The 26,218-nt window shown below is 46.0% G+C and overlaps 1 protein-coding gene across 1 annotated transcript in view; it reads left to right on the top strand.

Moving 5' to 3' along the window:
• STAT5B (signal transducer and activator of transcription 5B) overlaps positions 1 to 26,218 on the top strand; it is a 77,068-nt gene that overhangs the window by 13,848 nt on the left and 37,002 nt on the right. Inside the window, exon 2 of the mRNA XM_084748780.1 lies at positions 17,857 to 17,993. The gene's annotated coding sequence lies outside the window, so the exon portion shown is untranslated. The remainder of the gene's footprint in view (positions 1 to 17,856; positions 17,994 to 26,218) is intronic.

The raw sequence follows: 26,218 nt of genomic DNA, 5'->3' as shown, positions 1-26,218 counted from the left end.
ATAAATGGTTGTGAACCACCATGTGGTTGCTGGGAATTGAACTTGGGACCTCTGGAAGAGCAGTCAGTGCTCTTAATTGCTGAGCCATCTCTCCAGCCCCAGGTCTATATATTTTAAGATCTCCAATAAATAAAGGAGTTCAAATGTACATAAGATTCAAGAGACAGTTTAAAAGTCAAAACAAAACCTAATTTGGAGGCAGGGCACAGTGGCCCATGTGTTTAATACAAGCACACCAGAGGCAGAGGCAGGCAGGATCTGCATCTGTCCAAGACCAGCCTAGCCTACAGAGCAAGCTCCAGGTCAGCTAAGGAAACATAGTGAGACCCTGTCTCAAGAAAAGGATGCGATGGGGGTGGGGAGAGGTGGTCCTGAAGAGATGGCTCAGTGGTTAATAGTACTGGCTGCTCTTCCAAAGGACCCAGGTTTGATTCCCAGCACCCACACGGCAACTCCCAAACTGATTTGTAACTCCTGTTCCAGGAGATTCAATGCCCTCTTCTGGCCTCTGTGGGCACTGCATGTACATAGTGTAGACACATACATGCAGGCGAAACATTCATACATATAAAAAAATTAATGCATATACATAATTTCTAAAAAAAAAAGCAAAGCCTAATTTGAAAAGTTAATTATGAAAATTTCTTTATAATTTTTAGCCTACTTTTTTTGTTTCTTAGTTGCTATGGACCTTTTGAGGGGGTCTGTGTAAGCATACACAGTGAATAAATAAACTTATCCCTAAAGTCTTTGTTAATTGCGTTATCAGGCAAAGTACGACTTAGAACCAAGTAAATGTTTGTGACCTGCGAATGGCCAGGCTCTTAATCACAGCTGCTTTTCAAGGTCAAGGCAGAGGACAAGTTGACCTGTCAAACTATAGAACCCAAAGCTTTCAGCTGTTTGAGGATCCAGGAGGCATTTCCAAGATTCTGATGAAATGAGTGATTGTCCCGATCCAGTAAAACATACAGAAAAATTTAACCTTCAGTTTAAGGGGTTTGTAGTCTCAGGGTAAGGCCTAACAGAGGCAGCTAGCAGAGCTAAGGGGGTATAAGAAGCAGTGGAAGTGCCCCAAATGTGTGTTTAAAACAGACCCCCCCCAATTCGGTTTTCCTTGAGGGCCTCAGTAGAGACCTATGTCCCCAGAGAAGCATTTTAAAGACTTGTATTCCATGGTGTATGATCTCTACCATACTAACATTCAACTCACTAATCGATGGCACAATAAATAATAACAACTAATAGATGTTTAGGGTGTTTAGTTTTTCAGTTTGGTGAGCGTCGTGGTGGAGAGTTAGCTTAAGCGGATTATTTTCACCTCCGTTTGTCTTTACTGAACGCTCTAGAATGGAGTTTGCATAAACAGTGACAAAGTTCCCCGGAAATGAGCCCCCTTCATTTACCCGCCATCACCTGGTGCGCGCTGAGGGGCCTCTGTGTCCGTAACTGAGCGCCTATGGCTCTGTGGCTCTGCAGCTCTGCCAGTTTTACATACTTGTCCGCATTCTGTTTCCATCTGTTTTGTTTCTGGCAAGTCTGGACCCCAATTTCCAGAATCCATTGTCCATTTTCTTCCTTCTTTGTGGTTTTCCCCTTCTTGTGTTTATCATCTAATGAAACTATTCCCAATGCTCTCTCTTTTTTTTTTTAATCTTACGTATTATGTAATTTTCCATTTTGGGGGGCATTTATCTCTATATGAAACTCTAAAATTTTATGTAGTCTAGTTTAATTCTTCTAATCTGGTTGTGAGTATGGTTGTGAGGACATACTTATTTTTAAAAATCTCTACCAAAAGACTATAGAACTTTCTATTTGTACTAACAAAAAATATTTGGGGGGGCGGGGAGAGGAAGCTGGTGCGATGACAGGTAAAAGTGATTGTCACAAAAGCCTAAAACCCAGACTTAAATCCCATGTGAAAGCAGGAGAGGAAAACTTACTTGTTCTCCATCCTCTGGCTTCCACACACATCCATAGCATGTGTGTGCCGCATCCACACATCCACAGCATGTGTGTGCCACATCCACGCATCCACAGCATGTGTGTGCCACATCCACGAATCCACAGCATGTGTGTGCCGCATCCACGCATCCACAGCATGTGTGTGCCGCATCCACGAATCCACAGCATGTGTGTGCCACATCCACACATCCACAGCATGTGTGTGCCACATCCACACATCCATAGCATGTGTGTGCCGCATCCACACATCCACAGCATGTGTGTGCCACATCCACGCATCCACAGCATGTGTGTGCCACATCCACGCATCCACAGCATGTGTGTGCCACATCCACGCATCCATAGCATGTGTGTGCCACATCCACGCATCCACAGCATGTGTGTGCCACATCCACGCATCCACAGCATGTGTGTGCCGCATCCACGCATCCACAGCATGTGTGTGCCGCATCCACGAATCCACAGCATGTATGTGCCACATCCACAGCATGTGTGTGCCACATCCACACATCCATAGCATGTGTGTGCCGCATCCACACATCCACAGCATGTGTGTGCCACATCCACGCATCCACAGCATGTGTGTGCCACATCCACGCATCCACAGCATGTGTGTGCCACATCCACGCATCCACAGCATGTGTGTGCCGCATCCACGAATCCACAGCATGTGTGTGCCGCATCCACGAATCCACAGCATGTATGTGCCACATCTACAGCATGTGTGTGCCACATCCACACATCCACAGCATGTGTGTGCCACATCCACGCATCCACAGCATGTGTGTGCCACATCCACGCATCCATAGCATGTGTGTGCCGCACCCATGCATCCACAGCATGTGTGTGCCGCATCCACATATCCACAGCATGTGTGTGCCACATCCACGCATCCATAGCATGTGTGTACCACATGCAGGAACATAATACAGAAGGTTTCCATTCTCTGTGAGGGCCTGGAGAGGACCTGAGTTCAGTTCCCAGCCCCCGTGTCAGGTGGCTGGAAGCAGCTGTAATTCCAGCCCTCTGGGCCTGCTGTGTCTGGTCTAAGCAGGCAGCTGCACTCACGTACGTGCTCCCCAACACACACATTCGAAATCAAATAATATTAAAACATTTTATTCTGTTTTTCAATTACTATATAAGAAGTGAAAGAGCCGGGCAGGGTTGTGCATGCCTGTATTCCCAGCACTCGGGAGGCAGAGGCAGAAGGATCTCTGAGTTCGAAGTCAGCCTGGTCTAAAAAGGATAGCCAAGGCTCCACACAGAAACCCTGTCTTGAAAAAACAAACAAACAAGCAAAAGACAGTGAAAGGAAATTAGTACTATTTTTCTTAATTATAACAACTCATATGTGTACATATACACATAATATATGTAGTTATTATTTTTCAGACAGGATCTTACGATAGAGCCGAGGCTAGCCTGCAACTTACTTGAAGATGAGGCTGATGTTGAGCCCACAGAGGTCTGCCTACCTCTGCTGCCCAAGTGCAAGGCTTAAGGCTATGTCTCACTACCCCCAGCCCAATAATTAATATTTTGGTACACACTGTGTGCCAGGTGCTTTGGAAATATTTTATATAAACCGACATATAATCTAAATGACTTGAAAATTAGGTTTAAAAAACCAACCAAAACCTCCTATCTGCTGTAAGAGTACATTTTCAACATATGTCAAGTCTTTGTACATGCTCAGATCTGCTCCCTAAAGCAGTGTGTCTCAAAATGTGTCAAAATTACAACTCATTTGAATTGTTCCCTTCTTTTCAGAAAATGTAGAGGAGAGTGGCACATAACATTTTCTTTGAAACATGTATTAGGATAGATTTTTTTTTTCCCTCTTTGAGACAAAATAGTCATAGCCTTGAACTCACAGAGATCCATCCATCTGCCTCTGCCTCCCAAGAGCTGGAATTAAAGGCGTGCGCCATCATGCCTAGGACTGGGATAGATTTTTTTTTTAAGTGTCAAAATGGATCTACATTTTTTTGGACAGACACTGGACGTTCACACTTTACTAGATAAATGAATCGCTAGGCTGGGTGTGATTGTGTGCACCTGTAACCCCAGCACTCAGGAGGCTGAGGCAGGGGCATAATGAATTGGAGACCAGCCTAGCAAGACTCTTATCTCAAAAAAAAAAAAAGTTTTGTGTTTTGCTTTGCTGTGCTCTGTTTCGTTTTAATTTTGCTAGACCTTTAAACATGTCTCTGCAGAGACTGTGAACGAAACAGTAATTTTTAAAAATAGAATCTGCACTTTGAACTCAAATACTGTAATTTCTCTCTGGCATTTCGGTAAACACAGGAGAAGTGCTCTGGAGGCTTTCCCCGAGGGAAACACAAGCTTCAGTGTTACGTGTGGGTGAGGTTTGTATGACCTAGAAAACTACACACGTGAGGTGTCCAGGAACACAACGTATTTGTGTTCTAAACCTGCACTGTCTACTAATAAAATATGGTACTATGGCTGTATATATGTAGCAAATGTAATTGTTTAGTAGTCATCATTCCAAACAGTAAAACAACAAGATCAGGCACATTCAGCTAGTTTAAACTGGAGGATTACCACCAGCTTTAAGCCAGCCAGGACAACAGAGCAAAACATTATCTCAAGACAAAACAAAACAACAACAACAAGAAAAAAAACCCAGCAAACATTAGCATGTAACCCAAAATTTTTTTTGTAATCAATATGAGAACTCTTGTGAGATTTTTACATTTTATTTTTGTACTTAGTTCAGAAATTGGTATATGTGTTTTACCTTTACATACTATGTCAATTGATATGTAAAAAAATTTTTTTTACCACAAGTGATTAAATGGTTGAGATTTCATAAAACTTAAAAAAAAAAAACTTTTCTGAGACAGGGTTTCTCTGTGTAGCCCTGCCTGTCCTGGAACTGGCTCTTACTGTTTTTTAAATTACCAGTATTATTAGTAGGCCCAGCTAACAATCAATTAAGACACAGACACTCGTTATATTTTAAAACAGCCTTAGTTAACCTGGGGCAGGGCAGACATTAATCCCCTAAACTACTTCCCATAGTGGGGCAGGCATCACATATGACAATCTTATGCCATCTGTTTCTAACGATATCTGTCAAGCTACTTTCCATCAATAATGTTATATACTTAATAATGTTCTTTATCTGGGACGGATTCTACATCCACGCCGGCCATGGGCTTCTCTTTTATCTAACCCATGGCAGCCTTTTCCCCCCTCAGCTCTGTTTTTCTCCTTCTTCCTCGTGGCAATCTCTCTCTTTTTCTTCCCCCCCAGAATTCCCCTCTCTCCTTCTTGGGACCCTTAGCCACACCTCTAGCTCCTCTGCCCTGCCCAGGTGGGATGGCTTTTTATTAATTAAAAGGTGGGTCACAGAGACAGCAAGCAGTAATTAACACCAAAATATATTAGACTATCCCCCAACAGACTCTGTAGACCAGGCTGGGCTCGAACTCAGAGATCCACCTACCTCTACCTCCCCAAGTGCTGGGATTAAAGGCGTGTGCTTGCCTGGCAAGATTTCATAAAACTTTTATTTGGTAAGGTAGATCCCCATATTTACTCAATCTGTTTCCAATACCTAAACTGAACTTGAGTTTTTTAGTTTATTGTGGAGGAATGGGAGGGACGTTGACACAGGGTCTCATGTAGAACAGGCTGGCCTGGAACCCCCCAGGTAGCCGAGGATGACCTTGAACTCTTGATCTTCCGACAAATTTTGAGTGCTAGGATTACACACCTGGCTTCCTAAATTAATTAAAATTAAGTTTATAAATCAGTTCCTCAGTTTCTCAGTGCTTGGTTTGTAGCAAATGTGGCTGCCGTAGAGGACAGGGCTGTTGTAAGCCTGCTACTGAAGGACAGCACTGTTCCGCTTTCCTGTGATGTCTGGTCCCCACAATCAACTGTAGTCTGAAAAGAATACATAGGAATTTTCAGAAAACAAAACAAAACAAACCCCTCATGTCTTGAGTTGCATAATGTTCTCAGTCAAGATCATGAGGGCTCACACCACACCGTTGTGTCCCACCTGGGCCTACCCATCCTTTCCTCCAGGGTATTTATGACAACATGCCACCTGCTGGCTAGTCACTGTTAGCCAGTCTTCCTTCTCAGACCAGGTCTAGAGATATGTCAGCAACCCATTCACAGCTGCTTTGTGTGTCCCGGTGTGCACACCAGTCACACCATCTCATCCTATGGGTGACCTTACACGAGAAGGCGAGCACTGTACAGTGTACAGTGAGCAATTCAGGGAGAGGCTTCATCTAACTTTCTTTCTTTCTTTTTTAATATATATTTTATTTCACCTAACTTACAAAACTGTATTGTTGTGCTTATTGCAAACCATTACTTGTTATTTGTTTCTGTTGCTGGGATAGAACATCATGACCAGAAGCACCTTGGGAAGACAGGGCTTGCTTCATCTTATAGTTCTACATCACAGTCCGTCATTGCAGGAAGTCAGGGCAGGAACCTGAGGCAGAGAACTGAAGCAGGGGCCATGGAGAAAAACTGCACACTGGCTTGTTCTTCATGACTTGCTCAGCTTGGTTTTCTGTACAACCCAGGACCACCTGTCCAGGGGTTGCACCGCCTCACAGTAGGCAGGGCCTCCCACATCAATCTCTAATTTAAAAAATGCCCTACAGGCTTGCCTACAAAGCTTTCTTCTTCTTCTTCTTCTTCTTCTTCTTCTTCTTCTTCTTCTTCTTCTTCTTCTTCTTCTTCTTCTTCTTCTTCTCTTCCTCCTCTTCCTCCTCCTCCTCCCCCTCTTCTTCTTCTCCTCCTCCCTTTGGTTCTTCAAGACAGGGTTTCTCTGTGTAGCTCTGGCTGTCCTGGAACTTACTTTGTAGACCAGGCTAGCCTCAAACCCAGAGATCTGCCTGCCTCTGCCTCCTGAGTGCTGGGATTAAAGGCGTGCGCCACAATGCCTAGTTTGTCTGCAGGCTAATCTTATGAGAGTAACTTGAGTTTGTGTCAGTTTGACAATAAACCAGCCAGGACAATTGGTAATTTTTTTTTTATTGTGCCTAATATATAAATCAAATGTAGCCATAGGGGTGTGTGTATAGAGAAAACACCCGATAACAACATCTGTTTTAGGGTTTGGTCCTACCCAAGGCTTTAGGCATTCACTGGAGTCTTGGAATGCCATCACCTGAGGATAAGGGTCTGCCTTGTCTCTGAACACAGAGGCAGATTGTCTCCTGCCTTGTGGTGTCCAGCTCACAAACAGCAGATGGACAGAGGGACTCTTTCCCTGTAGGAACTGGAGCCACTGCTGTCTAAGGGGCACTGACTCTCAGCTGCACTGTGGCTTGTTCTCACCATCGCATGACTGAAGTCCTGTTCTGGTGTCGGCACAGGGTTTCCCCAGCTCTGGGCCCCTCCCCTCTTAGGAGCAGAAAAGCTCAGTTGGGGTGGGGAGGGCTGCACACTGGTATGGGGGAGTTCCTTTCTTTGTCCTAGTATTCCTGTCAAGAAGTTTTAATATCTTTTCCTCAGACGTTAAACTGGTGGGCATGATGGCACACACCTGTTGTCCCCATTTTGGGATACAAACTAGAGAATCACTTAAAGCTAGCCACATGGAAAACATATGCGATCCTGTCTGAAAATAAATAAATAACCCAGGCAGTGATAGGTCACGTCTTTAGTGCCAACACTCAGGAGGCAGAGGCAAGCGGATCTCTAAGATCAGGGCCAGCCTGGTCTACAGAGCCTGTTCCAAGACAGCCAGGGCTACACAGAGAAACCATGTCTCAAACAAAAGCCCATAGATAAATAGATAAATGGGTGGATGGATGGATGATAAATAAGGGCCAACAATAGGGCTTAGAAAATAAAGGCCAGGCCGGGCGTGGTGGCGCACGCTTTTAATCCCAGCACACGGAAGGCAGAGGCAGGTGGATCGCTGTGAGTTCGAGGCCAGCCTGGTCTACAAAGCAAGTCCAGGACAGCCAAGGCCACACAGAGAAACCCTGTCTCAAAAAAACAAAGAAAGAGAGAGAGAAAGAAAGAAAAAGCCTTTGCTGCCAAGCCTGACAACACGAGTTCTATCCCCGGTGGAAGGAGTAAACCCAGTCCTAAAATTAACTGCTGACATCCACACATGCGCCATGGAATAGATGCGCCCCCTCTCTAATAGCTTGGCAAAAATGCAATTTAAAATGTAAAATGAAACAAAACCCTGAGGTGTAACGGGTAACCAAGGCTTTGCCAGCCTGCAGCAACAGAGGTTTGCCAGGCATTCCTCTAGAAATTTCTCAGGTGTCCGTGGGGGAGGTGTCCCGTGGTCCGAAGAGCACATGCCCAGGTGAATTTTGGAGTGTAGTTCCATCTGTAAGGAGACTGGGCGGGGAGCAGGGAAGCACGGGGCGTTGGGTGATTTTACTGCAGCTTTGAGCAGGGTACGAGGCATCCACCTGAATTGCCCTCACGCCCTGAGACTGAAACAGCCGTCGTGTTTCAGGTGTGCCTCACCGTGATCAAACGACTTTTAGGCAGCTGGGAGTTTTGCTGGTTTTGTTTTGTTACAGGATGTGTATGTGTACATTGTTTTGGTTTCTCGCTTGTCTTTGTGAAACTGAGTTTGCTGAGAAAAACAAAAATCGTGCTCATGTTTTGAGCTCAGCTTCTTTCTATTCAGGACAAGATGCTTACGGAGTTGGTGGCTTAAGGGGCCAGGGAGGCAGGCGGCTCAGCAGGTAAAAGACACTTGCTGACCAAGCACGGAGGCCTCGGTTCCGTTCCCGGAACCCCAGGTGAAGGTGGAAGGAGAGAATTAACTCCCACAAAATTGTCCCCTTAACTGCCACGTGCTTGCTGTGCTACATTCACTCTCACACACGTCATGTAGATACACAGTAATGAAAATTAACCATGCCATGAAAGTCGGTGTCCTAAGCTTGAATCTAGTGACAAATGAAGAGTTGCTTCTCTCCAGACATTCCCCCTCGGTTTGGGGAGCTAGTGAGGATGTGATTTTCAGTGAGGGATGAGAGGTGACCTCCTTAAACTGCCAGGCTCTGAGAGAGCTGCTGTCTCCAGGCGGGCATGAAGACCAGACCTGAGAGCTTCTCCACTGCAGAGATGCTGGCAAGCCGGTGGCGCTGAGCTCTGCCTTCTCCGTCCCTCAGCCCACTTCCTACTTGGCATATCTGGTTTGGTTTGGTTTTTTGAGGTACGGTCTCACGGCGGAGCACAGGCTTACCTTGAACCCCGGGCACCCCGTGATTGTCCTCGCTCTGTCTCCAAGTCCTGGGGTTATAAGCATGTGCCCCCAATCTGGGCCTACATTGTTTAATCCTGACAGTCGTTTTAGACCCCCTAGTTCCTGAAAGCAACCTCTGAGGAAATGGATACAACTTCTGTGTTGCTTTGAATATGACCTCATCCCTAAGTCAGATTTGTTGGCCATTAACATGTCAAGTACAGTTCTCATTAGCTTTACTCCAAGGCAAGCGTTAAGTTCACTGTAATATTGAAAATATCTTGATGCGAATTGTTCTTCCATTAATGTAATTTATATCTCCATAAGAAATGAGAGATGGAGCTGGAGAGATGGCTCAGCTGGTGACGATGCCTGTTCCCAGCCCTGTCACCCGGAGAACAGACCCCAGAACCCGAGCAGCAGAAAGAGAAACCGGACTCCTTCTAGTTGTCCGCTGACCTCCACATGGGTGCTGTGGCACCCACACTCCCCAAATCCATACAAAAATATAACAAGAAGTTAATAATGAGGGATGGTTCCCATAAATATATCCTCACAGCATAATCTAGAATTCTGAAGTCGTTTCCTTAAAGATGGAAATTTAAGAGCCCATGTGAAAGTTGTCATGGTCCAAGGTAACCGATGTCTTTTGCTTTAAAGTCTATTATGTTGATGGCTCCACAGTGCTGAATTAAGAAACAAGTGGTCATTTTCAAATATTTCACGTATTTTTGTTACACGCAGGTTGTAAGCGTGATGACATTTTCTGTGTTAGTGGCGTTTGACCTACATTTTATTCTGTGGGGAAAAGAGATTGCCTGCCACCTGTACTGCTCCCTTTGTGCGAGGACATTCATCCCCGTGGAACTTAACTCCATACTTGGTAGTGATTAATCTGCAGATCCTCTTTGAAAGAGGATTTGGTTTGATTGTGTCTAGTCCCCCACCAAGTAAAACTGCACCGTAGAAGAGGGCTAGACTCACTCTCCCCTGTCTTGTCCTTGCGTGACCCCCATCTGTTCGGTGCATAAAGATGATCAGCTTTTGGCAGTGGTGAGCAGATGCCCTGATTTGATCAGGAATTGCCTGCACACGTTTGAGACTTCCCCAAAGTCAGTAATCCCTGTTGCTCTGATGTTTTGGCAGACTTTTAAAGGTATCTTTTCAAGTATTGGTTTGGATACACACACTATGATGCTCACCTGTAAGGTTTTAGAATCTGGTGGCATCCTCTTTCCCTCAACAGAAGTGCAAGAAAATGGAGAACAAGACCATGAAATATAGCAGAGGCACAATTAAAGCATGCACAACAACTTCCAGGCATTTAATATGAGATACTAGCGTTCAGGTTTGGGGAATGTGTGCCTGCTATGGTCATCACTGTATATTGGTATCTACAGCTGAGCCTGGCATGTAATGGGAGCCCAACAAATGTTTTCTGTTTCTGTGAGAGGCTTGCTCCAGTTCTGTATTGAAGGCAAGGGAGATGCTCACTGATGCACCTTTGATTGACACCTTGATTCCCTTTATTCCCCTTCAGTCTCAGCACAGCTGGTGTATCTAGAGAGCATCAACTTTCAGGAAGACTTGCCCTTTTCTGTGGAAGAAAGGAAAGAGACAGGAGAGCGCTTGGCTTCCTTTGCATTTGCAGAGTTAAAGGTGAGGGCAGGGCAGGGAGTACGTAGCTACTAGATAAAATTGCTCCCTGGTTTTAAAAATTGTAGTAACACATAATAAGGCATGCTATTTAAAAACTTTGGCAGGCAGAGAGACTGTGGTCTGTCCTGGCCTCATATGGGCTAGGCTAGCCATCACCAAGCTTCTACGTCCCCAGCCCTGACTTGAACCACTTTTCAAGTGGTCAGTTCAGTGTCACTAAGGACACACACACACACACACACACACACACACACACACACACACACACGCGTTGTGCAATCGCCCTGTCATCCAAAACAAAAGTTGTTCGTTAAAGAATAACCCTCCATCTGCCCTCACCCCAGCCGCCACCAGTCTACTGTCTGCATGAACTGGACTCCTCTGTGAACCTCACCTAAGGGGACTCACACAGCTATTGTCCCTTTGTCACTGCCACGCTCTCCTCCCCTCCTCGGAGACCTGACAGCCCTCTCCTCCCTGGTGCTCTAGTTCTTGCTCTGTGCCCAGACCTAGGTAGTGATGCGCACACAGGAAGGCTCCAGAGAGGAGTTAATGCAACAGTTGGTGGCACACCACTAGGGGGGCATTAAGCCTTTGAAGCTGTGATTCCTACTCAGGACGCCTGCGGGCTTATCGCCTCCGAGTCCTGCTGATAAGCCTGCGCTAGCAGTAATATCGGAGATTAGTCTTTCTCCATGTTTCATGAAACAAATTGTTCTCCTTTAAACTTCATTATGGGCTGGACAACCACTGGTACGCTGCTGTAATTGCTTACGCAGACATTTAGCATTCTCCACACAGAGGGCCCGAGCGACAAAAGAGGGTTTGATGGCGGACCCCACTATGAAATCATAGGCCCATGTTTGTCGACGGTCTCGCCTCCCCCATTCTTACTATATTTTTTTTCTTCCTTTCCCTCACATTTTCTATATCTCCCCTTCCTTCCCTTCTTTCCTTCTCTTTTTCTTTCTTGTTCATTCTAATTTTTTTTTTTTTGAGTAGTTGGCACAGAGGCAACCTGACCCTCTGGGTCCAGATAGAAACGAAGTAGTCCCAGCTCTCCAGTAGCTCACCTTAAAGCAGAGAGAGATACAGAGGGCAGAACGCAAAAACCATGCCAGAGCTAGCTATAATGTTCTTACAGATATAACAAGGAGGGAAGGGGAGATGGCCTCGGAGAATGACTTGAAAAGTGTTCCAAGCTTGATAATTCTTGCACTCAGGGATGGAGGTAGGGGAGGATCAGGAGTTCAAGACCAGCCTTCACTGCATAGCAAGTTCAAAGCCACCCTGTGCTACATGAGACCCTGACTTAAAAAAAAAAAATCTGAATTTAGCTTTCAAATGGAATCTTGTTTTCTCTGGTGCTGGAGATGGAGCCCAGAGCCCTGTGCTCTACCACTGAGCTACACCTCAGCTTCTGGTTCGGAACTCGTGCGTGCACGGGTGTGTGTGTGTGTGTGTGTGTGTGTGTCTGTGTGTGTGTGTGTGTATAAAGATCTGAGGTTATTGTCAAGAATTATCCTTGATTGTTCTTCCACTTTAATCATTGAGACAGGGTCTCTCCTTAAAGCAGAGCCTGCACATGTGACTAGTCTCTGTGGGTTCTCCTGCATCTCCCGAGCCTGGGGTTACAGGTGGCTCCTATGCCCATGGGAAATGTGTGTGCGTTCTGGGGATAGGAACTCACATCCTTGCCTTTGTGTGTCAGGCACTACCCCCTGAGCAAGTTCCCGGCTTCCATCTTGTTTATTGAGACAGAGTCTCTTACTGGCACCGATTAGGCAGGCTGGCCAAAAAACCTTAGAGAGCCACCTGGACCCCACCCCCACCCCCGTATCAAGTGGCCCCACACTGCTTCCCTTGACTCCGTTTCTCAACCCGTGAAACATAAGGCCAGCAGTTCAATCCAGAACCGTAAATGTTTCAACTGAAGCCAGAAGACTATGAGAAGCACATGGAAGATTCCAGTCTTACAGTGGTATTTACAAACACAGGTGCTAATGGACCAGAGATAGAGAACCCGACAGAGAAGACTTACCTGTGCTCGGGTCCTTCCTGGAAAGGTGACAAGAGCAGAGATGGGACTCCGTGACATCCTAGGAGCATCTTCCTACCCTTCCTGTATAAAGAGGAACTGGCATCTATAGTCGTTACTGCCCCACCCCCACTTCTCCCAGATTTAGACTGCGTGTGTGTGTGTGTGTGTGTGTGTGTGTGTGTGTGTGTGTGTGTGTGTGTGTGTGTACCAGCCACAAATAGGTTCTGTTTTCCAGTCCTTGTTCTAGGGCCTTCTTTCATTTCAATATGCTTTTATTGGCACTTCCTTCGGTGTTCTTTACAGCCGTAGCTAATTAGTGACAGCTTTTGAGCAAGCAGCTTGTCAGTTTTGGCAGGGACCAGGGGACATCCGTAGCTAAGTTTACCACGCTTCGTGGAAATACGTCTCGAATTTACAAAGCGTCAGTAGTCAAAGGTGGCTGTTTCTACTGAAATATCATCTTGAGTTGGCATTGTGTCCTACAGCCTGAAGAACTCTCGGGAGGGAAAAGAATAACATCGGTTCTGTGTGTGTGTCATCTTCCCAATCTTAATCTGCATCGGGGATGTCGGGCCTCATCGTGTTGTTTCGGCATGGTAACACAGCTCTCTGGGTGCCATTTAGCGGCAAGCGTGGTAACCGAAGGCGTGCAGGGTCGCTGTTAGCGCTGTCCCTTCCATTTAGACTTCTTTCTTGCCGTGTCATTCAAGGAAACAGTTTAGTTTGCTCGGAGATGAAGGGAATTTTTTTTTTTTTGAAGCTTCAAGCTCAGATCAGCGTTGTCACAGCCCGTGTCCTTCTTTTCTTTGGAGCCACTGCAGTAAGCCGTTAGCTCTAATTTACAAACTTGTCACGATGTTTGTGGATGGTTCATCTGTTGATTACACTAATGATGAGTCAAAACCTCCGTCACAGCTTCTATAAAATGTGATTCACTCCCGTTACTCCTGTAATGAGGATTCAAGTAACGTGTTAAAAATAACACATTGAAGGAAATAATTGGCCCTACTATCTATTCCTCCCAATTTGGTTCCCTTCGTCACATGGGAATCTACTGAAATTATATGTAATGCTCAATTACCAAATACCTACCATGTACCATGTAGAGCACAGGGTAAATAGTAACTCTAGAGAAGGTAATGCAGTCTGTCCTTTAAAACTGAGATGATCAAATTGATGAAGGACGCAGCACACAGCATTGCTGTTCTCTCAAAGAGTACAAGGGACCTTCTTTCTTAAGAGCTTGGGAGGGCCAGGTGTCCTTGTCCTCAGTTTCCCCCTCCACAGGTCACATATATGGTAAAATCCAGAGGTGCTCTCCCTTTGTCTGCTTCTTCCCAGCATGGCTTGGTGACCGATGAGGATTCCTGGCACTCAACTCATATTTAAAGCACACTGAGACAGCAACATAGTTATTTCTGTGGCTTACTTAGTAGCACAGGGACTCACACCTCTCTGGGTTTAGGTGCACCAGCATTAGGTAAAGGGACGCTAAGTCATTACTGTTTTGTCAACAGCTTCCCAGGTGATGCCCAGCTTCAGCCCTCTCTGCACTGGACAGTCCTGTCCTGCCCCTCCTGGCATAGTTGATGAAGTGTTTTCTCTTCAGTGTGAGTGGCATTGTCCCTTGATGAAATCCAGAGTTGAGCACGGCCTGTGATTCGGATTAGTACAGCTGGCATCTTAGCACGGCTCCCTGCCCATCCTGACGGTGAGCTGTCAGGACCAAGGCGTTCTCCTCAACACAGCTCCCAGGATGGTTCTCCCCTTGGCCCCCTCTACAATCTTTTTTCAGCTGACTTCTGATTGGTTCAGAAGAATGAAGAGGACACCAAGTCCTCCTATGGCTGCCTCCAGTGATGTTTAACGCCTTGCAGAAGGACTCTGATTTAAAGCTTTTTTTAAAGGCTGTGTCTGTTTGGAAATTGTACTCTAGGATAATTTATTCTGTAGCTTTTACTCTAAGGCAGCCTCAGGACAAAGGGGTATGCTTCAGAAAGAACTGCTTTGGGGTGTGTGTGTGTGTGTGTGTGTGTGTGTGTGTGTGTGTGTGTGTGTACAAATGCATGTGTATGCCACAGTGTACATGCAGATGTCAAAGAACAACTGCAAGAATCTGCTTTCTAGAGCCGGGCATGGTGGCGTGCGCCTTTAATCCCAGCATTCGGGAGGCAGAGGCAGGCGGGTCTCTGTGAGTTTGAGGCCAGCCTGGTCTACAAAGCAAGTCTAGGACAGCCAAGACTACACAGAGAAACCCTGTCTCAAAAAAAAAAAGAAAGAAAGGAAAAAAAAAGAATCTGTTTTCTGATTCTACCATGTGGGTCCCCGGAATCAAACTCAGATTGTCAGGTTTGATGTCAGGGCCTTTATCCACTGACTCATCTCCACGGCCATCAATAGTGAGACTCGTTCATGAGCAAAGCCGTGTGGCTGAGCGCATGCTGTCTGAAGGTGTGAGGCCTCTTAGGGAATTTGAGAGCCCTAACTCTTAAGCCTGTTGCCACATCTGTAGCATAGTGACACTATTTAGAGACACCTCAGGTGTCCTTGAGAGATTTATTGAGGACAGATGCAGAGTGCACAGGTGTGCATGGCATGTGGTAATAGCTCCTTGGTCTTTTTCATATCTTCTGCTTACCAGAACCACTGTTTCTTCTGCCACTGCCTTCTCCGGTGAGTGCCAGCCCCCCCTGCTGCTGGGAAGCAGAGGAGTGGAGATTAAGTCTCTTACTTTGTGTCAACATGAACCTGTTTCCAGTATGTAGCCTAATTTAGCCTATGTAACAAGTGTTTTCACCCCAGGAGCTCTCAGTTGTCTTCATCTCCTGCAGGCTGCTCTGAGCCTGGGGTTAAGCTCTCCATCATCAAAGCTTCTGCAGAGGAGCGAGCGCCTCCCACAAAAAGCCTGGTGTCTCTCTTGCCACCACAACCTGAAAGAAAGTAGTTAGAAACCACACGGAGCGGGTAGCATGCCATACGAGCCTGTCAGAGGGACTCGTCATATATGTTATTTTTTTCTTTTCCTGTGTGTGTGTGTGTGTGTGTGTGTGTGTGTGTGTGTGTGTGTTCATGTGTGGAGAGGTCAGAAGACAAGTTTGTGTGTCATTCCTCAGACACCTTGCACCTTTAGTTTGACAAGTCCTCTTGGTGGCCTGGAACCTAATCAAGTAGACTGTCTTAGGTGGGCAGCAACCTTAGGTCTGTCTCCTATGTCTTGCCATTCCTGGAATTATAAAACATTCACCACTGTGGGCTCTAGGGATTTGGACTCAGGCCCTCGTGCTTGCCAGACAAGTTCTTTACCAACGGAAGCTCTCTTCCCGGTCTAGCCCATCACATTTTCTTGCAAGACATATGTAAGAGTTAAGGCAGGAACTTAGCAGACAGAGAAACCTTTAAACCCTTCATTTTTCCTCATCTCCTTCTTTGCACTGGGATCTTACACTGTGACCTCTAGGAGAACCAAATACAAACCCTCCTGTAATTTGGCACTGTCTTCATTTATACAAGTCTGTGCCAGACTACAGTGCTGTTGAGGGGGGAGTGGGCACTAAAACCTCCAGCCTCATTTAAAGCATTTGGCATTATGATCTGAAGAAGACTTTAATCCTCTCTTTGCTCATCAGCTTGGTGGTCTTTTCTCCACGTGTAATCTCAGAAACTGTATGTGCATTCTCTGGAGCTTCTGGGGCTTTAGCACCGAGTGCATGCCAGGCATAGTGGATGGCTAGGCTTTTTGTTAGACTGGTTTGTTTTAATTTTTTTAAATGATTTTTTTGACATGCATCAGTGTTTTACCTTCATGTATGTCCATGTGAGGGTGTCAGAGCCCCTGGAACTGGAGTTAACCGACCGTTGTGGGCTACCCATGTGGGTGCCAGGAATTGAACCTATGTCCTCTGGAAGAGCAGCCAGTGCTCTTAACAGCTGAACCATCTCTCTAGCCCCCATGGCTACTTTTGCCTTTAGTTTAAGAAAAGGCTGACATTTTAATTTTGTCAATCACACAGAGACCTTAAATGTCACTCTTATCACCATATTGCTATCTTATTTTCAGATAGAGACTTCTGGATTGTTCGTGTAAAACATAAGAGTGGGGAGGCCAGCACGATGCCTCAGTGGTTAAAGGCACTTGCCACCAAGCCTGAGGACCCACGTTTGGTTGCTGGGACCAAAATAGTGGATGGAGAGAACAGACTCTGTCCTCTAACTGCCACACACGTGCCACGGCACACACGCACCCCGCACAAAACATACAGAAGGTGGGGGGGGGAAATAAACAATTAGTTAAAATCTAAGATGGTTCTTGGCCTTCCCCGCACCTCCTCCCAAGAATGATCTCGCTTTGAAGCTGGCAGTTCTTAACAGTGCCCTTGCTGTTTAGAAACCAGGGGGCCTCCCGGTCCTGCTGCTTTCAGCTTAAGGCAGCCAAGAAAGACCCTTTGGTGGCAGACATCCTGGGTCTCCGTTTGCTTGTTTTTCTTGGGAGCTTTACTGGAAACAAGATGTGATTGCGTACTAGCGGCAGAGGGGAAGTTGGCAAGAACTTGCAGCTCTCTGTTTGGTCTGTCGGAAGCAGCTGACCTTTTGGAAGGAAATCGCTGCTCTTTGCTTCTTCCTGTAACATCGCAGCCGGTGAAACGGTGAAGGAGGGTAGACAGAATTCTGCCTCTAGCCCTGCTGCCAAAGGCACCAACCATTAGGAGCAGGAGGCCCTGCACAGGGCCCCTGGTCGTGGTGCTGAGCTGTGTTTAGATATGTTAGCTGCTGCACAGTGAAAGAATTTAGCAAAAGCGATTCCGTTTTGATGGCAGAGTCCCCAGTGGTCGTGAGGGTGGACAGCCTGCCGTTTCAACTCGTCTCATCATTAAATGTCCTGATAGTGATATTGAGTCTTCTACCTGAATAACCATTTTTTTTTCCAGTAACCGGTTTTTTTTGTTTGTTTGTTTTTTCCTGGCAGGAAAACATTTTAATTTTCTAAGCAAGAAGCTCTTATGCAAAATACCATGTCTGTGACCCAAAGTAAAAATGGATGGTAATTCATGTGAGTGTGCGCAACACAGCAACCTGAACCTGCATTTGACTCTCGCTCAGTAGGTAGGTGCGCTTTCTCCAACGTATTCGTGGTCTGTCTCCTAGATTGGCTGTTGGTAGCAAAGGTGGTTGAGTGAGAGTGAGCGCTGATGAGCAGAAGTGATGTAGGGTGCCCTCTTGCAACGCTAACACTTAGACTGAGGCCGTGGGACCGAGAGATCAAGGCCAGCCTGGGCTACACCATTCCAGCCCAGTTTGGACTTACGTGTAGGTTCTTAGGGCAAACTGAGTTGATACCGATCAGGCGAGCCTGTTTCTCTCGCAGTCCCATCAGCCTCTAGTAGGAGTCAAGTCAGGAGCTAACAGCTGAGGTTTTCTGTTGCCTCGTGTCATCCCAGCAGCTTTCCAGAGGGTTTGAATTGTTGGTCTTCACTCTCCACCATGCCAGCCAGTTTCCGGGAGGTGTGTGATTCACATGCTAGAAGTGTGATTTTTTTTTTTTGGAAGGAATTGTTATACTGTTCTGAACGGTTTTCTGTGTTTTTCATTCCATCTGCAGTTGCTGTTAAGTTGGTTTTTGTTTGTTTGTTTGTTTGTTTGTGTTTGGTCATGCCAAGGGTGAAAAGAGAGCTGACAGCACATATAAATAGACGTCAGTTCTACATTAATCTTACCCGCCGCTTGTAATCCGGACCCGCTACTTGAAAACATATTGAGTTGCTAAGTATCTGACAGTGATAGGATTGCAGTCCTTTAAAGAAATATTTTGTGACTAAAGTTCTACTGTTTCATGCCCTACTTAAAATCAAGGATATCTAGTTGGTAAGGCAGTGTCATAACCTGGGCACTGACAATCTGGGAAATAGTCTCTTCCTATGTCTTTAAAAAAGAAACTAATTAATAGTGTGTGTGTGTGTGTGTGTGTGTGTGTGTGTGTGTACATGGATATATGTGCACACGTATGAGCAGGTGCATGAGCAGGAGACCAGAAGGGGCTGGATCCCTCTGAAATAGAGTGACAGGCATTTTGCCAGCTTGTTATGTTGCTTCTGGGACCCGAGCTCTGGTCCTGACTGGTACCTGGCAAACTCTCTCAACTCTTGAGCCCCGTTCTGTAGCCCCTTCCTGTGTGTGTGTGTGTGTGTGTGTGTGTGTGTGTGTGTGTGTCTTTGTCTCAGGTACTCACTGTGTGGTTCAGGCTGGACTTGAGCTCGGGGTCCTGACACCTCAGACTTTCAAGTGCTAATAGTAGAGCCTGTGCTATCCTACCCGACCCATCTTCTGTGTCTGCATAACTCTTTAAACTTAGTTTCCATGGGGTCCACTGTTACTGATTTTATATTTCAGCTGTTATGTTTTGAAAAGCTGGGGCTGGAGAGGTGGCTCTGAAGTTAAGAGCACTGACCGTTCTTCCAAAGGTCCTGAGTTCAATTCCCAGCAACCACATGGTGGCTCACAACCATCCATCATGAGATCTGGTGCCCTCTTCTGGCATACAGGTGGACATGCATTCAAAACATTGTGTACTTAAATAAATACATCTTAAAAAATACTTTATAAAAAAAAGAAAGAAAGAAAAGCTGATTTAGTTTGTGATACGAGATGGGGGATCAAGCCTGTGACCTCACTCATGCCAAGAACACACTCCCAAATTCTAGACACAATTTAATAACTGAAAAAAAAAAAACCAACCCCAAAATGCCTTTGCTTAATGTAACAGGTGCTTACACTGTTACGACCTTTCTCTGGTTTTTCTTCCCTAGACTTCTGTAAACACTTTTACTATGTTCTTTTCTTAATCCTCAAAAACGTGTTGACATGGTGTTTGCATTTCAGTGTAGTCACCTCTATATGTGATTTAGGTGGCTGTGTGTCATTCCATCTGGTTAATATGTTACAGCTTTCCCATCCCCCAGTTTTATGTTATTTTCAGTTTCTCCCATAATATTTCATACTATTTAGCTAATGGTTGCCCTTAGGAGTTGACCTAGAACAAAACACTCTTCAAAGCAATTTTTTGCTAAGTGGAAACAGTACTGTAATTCTCAATGGGAAGAGAGAGGCTATGAATTTTAATGAAGAAAATATTGGGAACATGTTTCTTATTTTCTGTAACGCAGATGCCATTATTTATGGGTTCCAGCAAACGCTTGCAGTCATCTGGAAAACAGTACAGCGGTAAATTCTTCTCTAATGGCTGCTCAAGTTGCTTGTTAGGTTTGGACTTGGAGATGGTCATGCGTATGCCCAGGCAAGGGTGCTGGCATCTCCACCGCCACCACCACCACCCACCACCCCCACCCGCCCCCCCACAGCGCACAGTCAGAGAAGTCCAGACTTTTAGAACCACTCAGGACCAGTTCCAGAGGAGACACCAATTGCTAGTTTAATGGCCTTGTTTTTCTCTTTTTAAAATGTTTGCTCTTAATTCTGATTTTGAAAATAAGTTACTGTCCTGGGAAGTTGAAAGAACAGAAGTGAGCGAGTCCCAGACAGACTTTACCAACTGTGAACAGTTGCCACATCTGTGTTATCACTCCCCACACACACCACGCTTCCCTTCTTTTGAAGGTGAAAATGCAGACTTCGTGACCCCTTAGCCTTAGAGGCTAGAGTACGTGCGCCAAGAACCAGGGCACTTCCTAGCACAACCCCAACACCCCGTCACCCTCAAGACATTCAACTCTGACTCGAAGGCTGGGAATGTGCCCTTGATAGATAGGAAAGCACTCGCCCAGCATGTACAAGACCCTGGGTGGGGTCCTCGGCAGTGCATAAACAGTGTGTGATTACCACGTGGTAACCCCAGCACTCCAGAGGCAGAGGCAGGAGCATCAGAAGTTCAGGGTCATCTTCTGCCATACAGCCGCTTTAAGGCCACAGAAGACACAATAATAACCAACATATAAGCCATCCCAAACTTTCTTTCATTCTCTCAATAAGGTCTTTTAAAGCTGTGTTTCTGCTTTAAAAAATAAACAAACAGGCCCGGGCAGTGGTGGCGCACGCCTTTAACCCCAGCACGAGGGAGGTAGAGGCGGGTGGATCGCTGTGAGTTCGAGGCCAGCCTGGTCTACAAAGTGAGTCCAGGATAGCCAAGGCTACACAGAGAGACCCTGTCTCAGAAAATAAACAAACACCTCCCTCTCCCCCCCCACCCCGTGTGTGTGTGTGTGTGTGTGTGTGTGTGTGTGTGTGTGTGTGTGTAAGTGAGTCTACATACCGAGATCAAAGGACAACATGCAGGAGCTGCTGCTTCTCCCATGTGGCACGTGGAGACTGAACTCAGGTCATCAGGCTTGTCCATAAGCTTCTGACCCGATGAGCCGCCTCTCCAGCCTGTGATTTTTTTTGCATTTAATGTGCTCTTGACATTAAATACCTCTGTCTCCTTTGTATCTAAATCAATTCTGCTTTGTTCTTTTGTTTTGTTTTGTATTCTGCCATTCCTTAGAGCTTACAATTTGGAATTAGAGGAATCTGTCTGCTTCTTTTCTTTTTTTCTTTCTTTTTTTTTTTTATTTCCGAAACAGGGTATCTATCTCTGTATAGCCCTGGATGCCTGAACTTGCTCTGTAGACCAGGCTGTCCTTGAACTCACAGTGATCCACCTGCCTCTGCCTCCCAAGTGCTGGGATTAAAGGTGTGTGCCACCGCCGCCCAGCCTTTGTCTGCTTCTTGATTCTTTCTTTCTTTCTTTCTTTCTTTCTTTCTTTCTTTCTTTCTTTCTTTCTTTCTTTCTTTCCTTTATTTGCCCAGGCGTGTAGTTTAGTTGCAGTTGTTATTCACATTTCTCTGGCAGAGCTGCCCCCAGTGCTGCATTCTGTTCCTCAACTGAGAAACAGCATGCGTTTCGTGTGTGTTCTGTCATCCTTGCCCAGGGACCATGCCAAAAGGCCATGTGTGTGTGTGGGGGGGGGGGGCTGCAGAGTCCGGCACTGTTGATTGTTTCTTCCTCATTCTTCATAGTTTAGTTCTTTTCTTCTTAGCCTATCAGCTCTGGAGGTGTAGAGTGCCACTTTCCCTAACCTCCGCTACGGTGCCGTCCCCCAGATTCACCTACTGACCTACCTTTTCCCGTCTCTTTTGGTTTGAAAGGTTCAGGGGGTTGGTATCAGGGCCTTGTGCGTTCTTGGCCATAGCCCCGCTGCTGGGCGGTGTCTCCAGCCTCCTCTTTATTTTGTGAATAGCAACAGCAAGAACATTCTGTTCTCAGAGACTGGCTTTAGCAGCGGTGATGCTCCTTGTCTGGGTCTACTCTGTGTGTGTGTGTGTGTGTGTGTGTGTGTGTGTGTGTGTGTGTGTGTGTGCATGGTCATGTGTATAGATGCCTGAGGTCAATGTTGAGTGTCTTGCTCAATTGTTCCATACCAGCTGTTCTCAACCTGTGGGTCGTAAACCTTTGTGGGGGGGGGGAGGTCAAACACCCCTTCCACAGGGGTCACCTAAGACCATCAGAAAACACAGATATTTATATTATTAATTATAGCAGTAGCAAAATTACAGTTATGATGTAACAATGAGAAGAATCTTATGGCCGTGGTCACTACAACATGGGGACCTGTATTAAAGGGTCGTGGCATTAGGAAGGTTGAGACTGGGTATCTTAGTGAGGCTGGCACTTGTCAGCTGGCCTATATCGGCCAGCAAGCTCCAGGGATCCTCATGGCTGCCTTCCCAGCCCTGGGGTTACAAGCGTGAACTGCTGTTCGACATGGATCCCGGGGATTGAACCTCAGATCCTAGTGTCAGCACACTCAGTGCTTTATCAGCTGAGCCGTCCCCCTGGCCCAGCCTGTTTTATTTTTGAGCTTATGTATATTGCAATAATATCAATGTACAGGGCTGGAGAGATGGCTCAGAGGTTGAGAGCACCGTCTGCTCTTCCGAAGGTCTTGAGTTCAATTCCCAGCAACCACATGGTGGCTCACAACCATCTATAATGAGATCTGGTGCCCTCTTCTGGCCTGCTGGTATACATGCAGGCAGAACACTGTGTACATAAATAAATAAATCTTTTTTTTTTTAAATAATATAAATGAACATCGTATTTCCGTGAGAAGTTCAAATGTACGAAGCCCACTAGCAGGCTTACTTTCTGCACTTACCAAGCAGCTTGCCCTTTCTTTCCCTCCTGTCCTTCCCTTCTTTACCTCTTCCTTCCTACAGTAACACACGGTGACTCGGCTGTGAGGTGAAGACGTATGACTGATCGTCTTCCTAGAATGTTATTATCTGTGTTGCCTGGGCCAGTTCTTCCTTGTTTGTTTCTTTGTGGGCCAAACACTTTTACTCCTGTTCCCTTCCGATCTGCTTAATAATATAATCCGTTTCCTAAAAGAGAACTGCCTTTCTGGTTGCTTATAAGCTAGTGTTGGGCCTTTTCCGTTTTGTTTTCTTTTCTTTTTTTTTTTTAAAGGGCAGGTGGATCTGGTATTGACCTACTTTTGGATCCGGGCATTTGACTCTAACCTTGCTCGATGGCAGGCCAGTATGAACATAGTCTTGAGCCTCTACTTAATCCTGCCTTTCATATTTTCTGTCTCTCAAAGTTCTCCCTATGCGGCGACCATCCCCACCTAAGACAGTAATAATGTTGACACTGACAGTGAGACCGTGAACATGACCGGGGACCTGGCCTTTATCCTCCTCTCAGTCCTCAGCGGGTGCCGGGAGGTTTAATAGTTTGCAATGCTGGCTCCTCGCCTGGAACGTTTCAGATCAGAACCAATGTTTATACATTCGGTACATCTGCCAACTGGCCCTAGCCTTAGCTAAAATATCAGAGTCTCCCGGTACTAGGTTTCGCATTCTATTTTCTTCTTTCTCTTTTAAAATATGAAGCGTGACAACGTGCGGAAAAGTACAGGGAGCAGCATGCCAACTCACCACAAGTCCTTGGGGCACGGGCAGTGGCAGCAGGACACACACACACACACACACACACACACACACATACACACGGCACAGACAGGGCCTCTTGGCATTAAGAGATGGGGGTCAAGTGTCCTACTTCTGTCTGTGTTTTATTTTATTTTTTAATACGGGGTCTCACTGTGTAGCCCTGGCTAGCCTACAACTTTCTATGTAGACCAGGCTGGCCCCTGACTCAAAAAGATCCCCCTGCCTCTGTATCTTGGTGCTGGGATTAAAGGTGTGTGCCACCGTGCCTGACTTCTGTCTCTTTTTCAATAACAACTTTATTGAGATAGAATCAAATATCATAATATTCACCTTTTTATTTTGTTTGGTGTGTGTGTATGTGTGAGTGTGTGTGCATGTGTGTGTGTGTGTGCGCGCGCGCCATGGGCATGCTTGTAGGGGTCAAAGGACAACTTTTGAGTGTTTGCTCTTCATTCCACTGTGGGTTGCAGGGGTCAAACTCAGGTCATTAGACTTGTATGACAGTGCTTTTACCTGAGAGCCATTTCACTGGCCACATCGCCTCCTAAGAAATCCAGAATTCAGTGTCTTTTGGATGGTGTACAACCATCACCAGTGTCTGACCCTGATGCATTTTCATCACTTCCCCCCAAAAATCCACCCTTCCTGTTTTCTCTCTTTGAATTTGCCTATTGTGGGCATTCCATGGAGGCAATCACAGTGTATGAGCATGTGTGTGTGTGTGAGTGCATGTGTGTGCATGCGTGTGCATGTGTGTGTGCATGTGTGTGTGTGTGAGTGCATGTGTGTGCATGTGTGTGCATGTGTGTGCATGCGTGTGCATGTGTGTGTGTGTGTGCGCGTGTGAGTGCATGTGTGTGTGCATGTGTGTGTGTGTGTGTGTGTGTGTGTGTGTGTGTGTGTGCATGCAAGCCTAGCTATTCTCATGCCTCCTTTGTCCTTCACAGTTTTCTGCACTCTCCTTCCGAGCTGGGAGAACAGGACTCACAGTGCCTCTGGCCCATCCTCCTGTAGGTTCTTGTCTGTAGAAGTCCTTATGTCAGTGAAACTGATTAAGAAATTGGGGCCAGCAAAATGGCTCAGTGGATAATGGTGATTGCCACCAAGCCTGACAACCTGAGTTCAGTCCCCACAGCTCACACAGTAGAAGAATAAACCCCTACAAGTTATCCTCTGACCACCAAAGGCATGCTGTGGTACGTGCACACATGGGCATGCACAAACACATACAATCAAAATAAGACAAGGGATACCTTATTTTATTGGTTTGTTTGCCTTTTATTTTGTGTTCATTGGTGTCTTGCCTACATGTATGTCCGTGTGAAGGTGTCAGATCTTGGAGTTACAGACACTTGTGAGCTGCCGTGTGGTTGCTGGGAATTGAACTCAGGTCCTGTAGGAAGAGCAGTCAGTGCTCCTAACCGCTGAGCCATCTCTCCTGCCCCGCAGAATACCTCATTTTAAAAGGAAGGTATATTTTATTCTGTGGAACAGTGTTGGTTAAGGAGAAGGGTAGCAAGAGCTGTCTATCAGTCAGAGTATTGACTTGGGAAAAGTTGGCTGAGTTGGGTTAAGATGGAGGTGGGGAGAAAGAAGTCTGTGGTAGGCATGAAAGAACTGTTGGCCCAGGGCTGGAGAGATGGCTCAGAGGTTAAGAGCACTGACTGCGCTTCCAGAGGTCCTGAGTTCAATTCCCAGCACCCACATGGTGGCTCACAACCATCTACAATGTGATCTGACGCCCTCTTCTGGCCTCCAGGTGTACATGCAGGCAGAGCACTGTATACATAGTAAAAGTAAATAAAAACTTAAAAAAAAAAAAAAGAACCGTTGGCCCTTCTGGGGGGCTGACTCTTCTCAGGTGCTGTATTATGTACTTATGCATATTAACCAGTTTGTGGGTTGGTTTTTGGTTGTTGTTTTGTTTTATTTTGTTTAATTTTCTGAGATAGGGTTTCTCGTGTAGACTTGGCTGTCCTGGAACTCTCTCTTTCTCTGTAAAACAGGCTGACCTCGAACTCACAGAGATCCTCCTGCCTCTGCCTCCCAAGCACTGGGATTAAAGGCGTGCGCCACCACACTAGGCTTACATATTAACCTGTTTTTATTGCACCCCCCCCCAAACACCTACATCTCCCCGTCATTAGTAGGTTTGAAGATTGAGACACAGAAGTTAAGGGGGCAGATGTTTTGAAGAACTGTACGGAGCTAAGTTCAGTGTCATCTTCAGGACATTAATCTTGTTTCCTACCTTAATTCTACTGGGGACATAGCCTCCCGTCGCAGTGCTCACCTAGCACGCATGAGGCTGTAGGTCCGAGCTCTGCTACCACACTGAAAAGAAAAACTCAGTAGTTACAAATGCTCCGGGTAATAAAAACTAA

Source organism: Acomys minous, assembly GCF_964271855.1.
Source record: "Acomys minous genome assembly, chromosome: 12".
In the NCBI taxonomy this organism is placed as follows: domain Eukaryota; kingdom Metazoa; phylum Chordata; class Mammalia; order Rodentia; family Muridae; genus Acomys; species Acomys minous.
The sequence above is the reverse complement of the archived record's forward strand: the minus strand, read 5'-3'. Positions and strand labels throughout refer to the sequence as shown.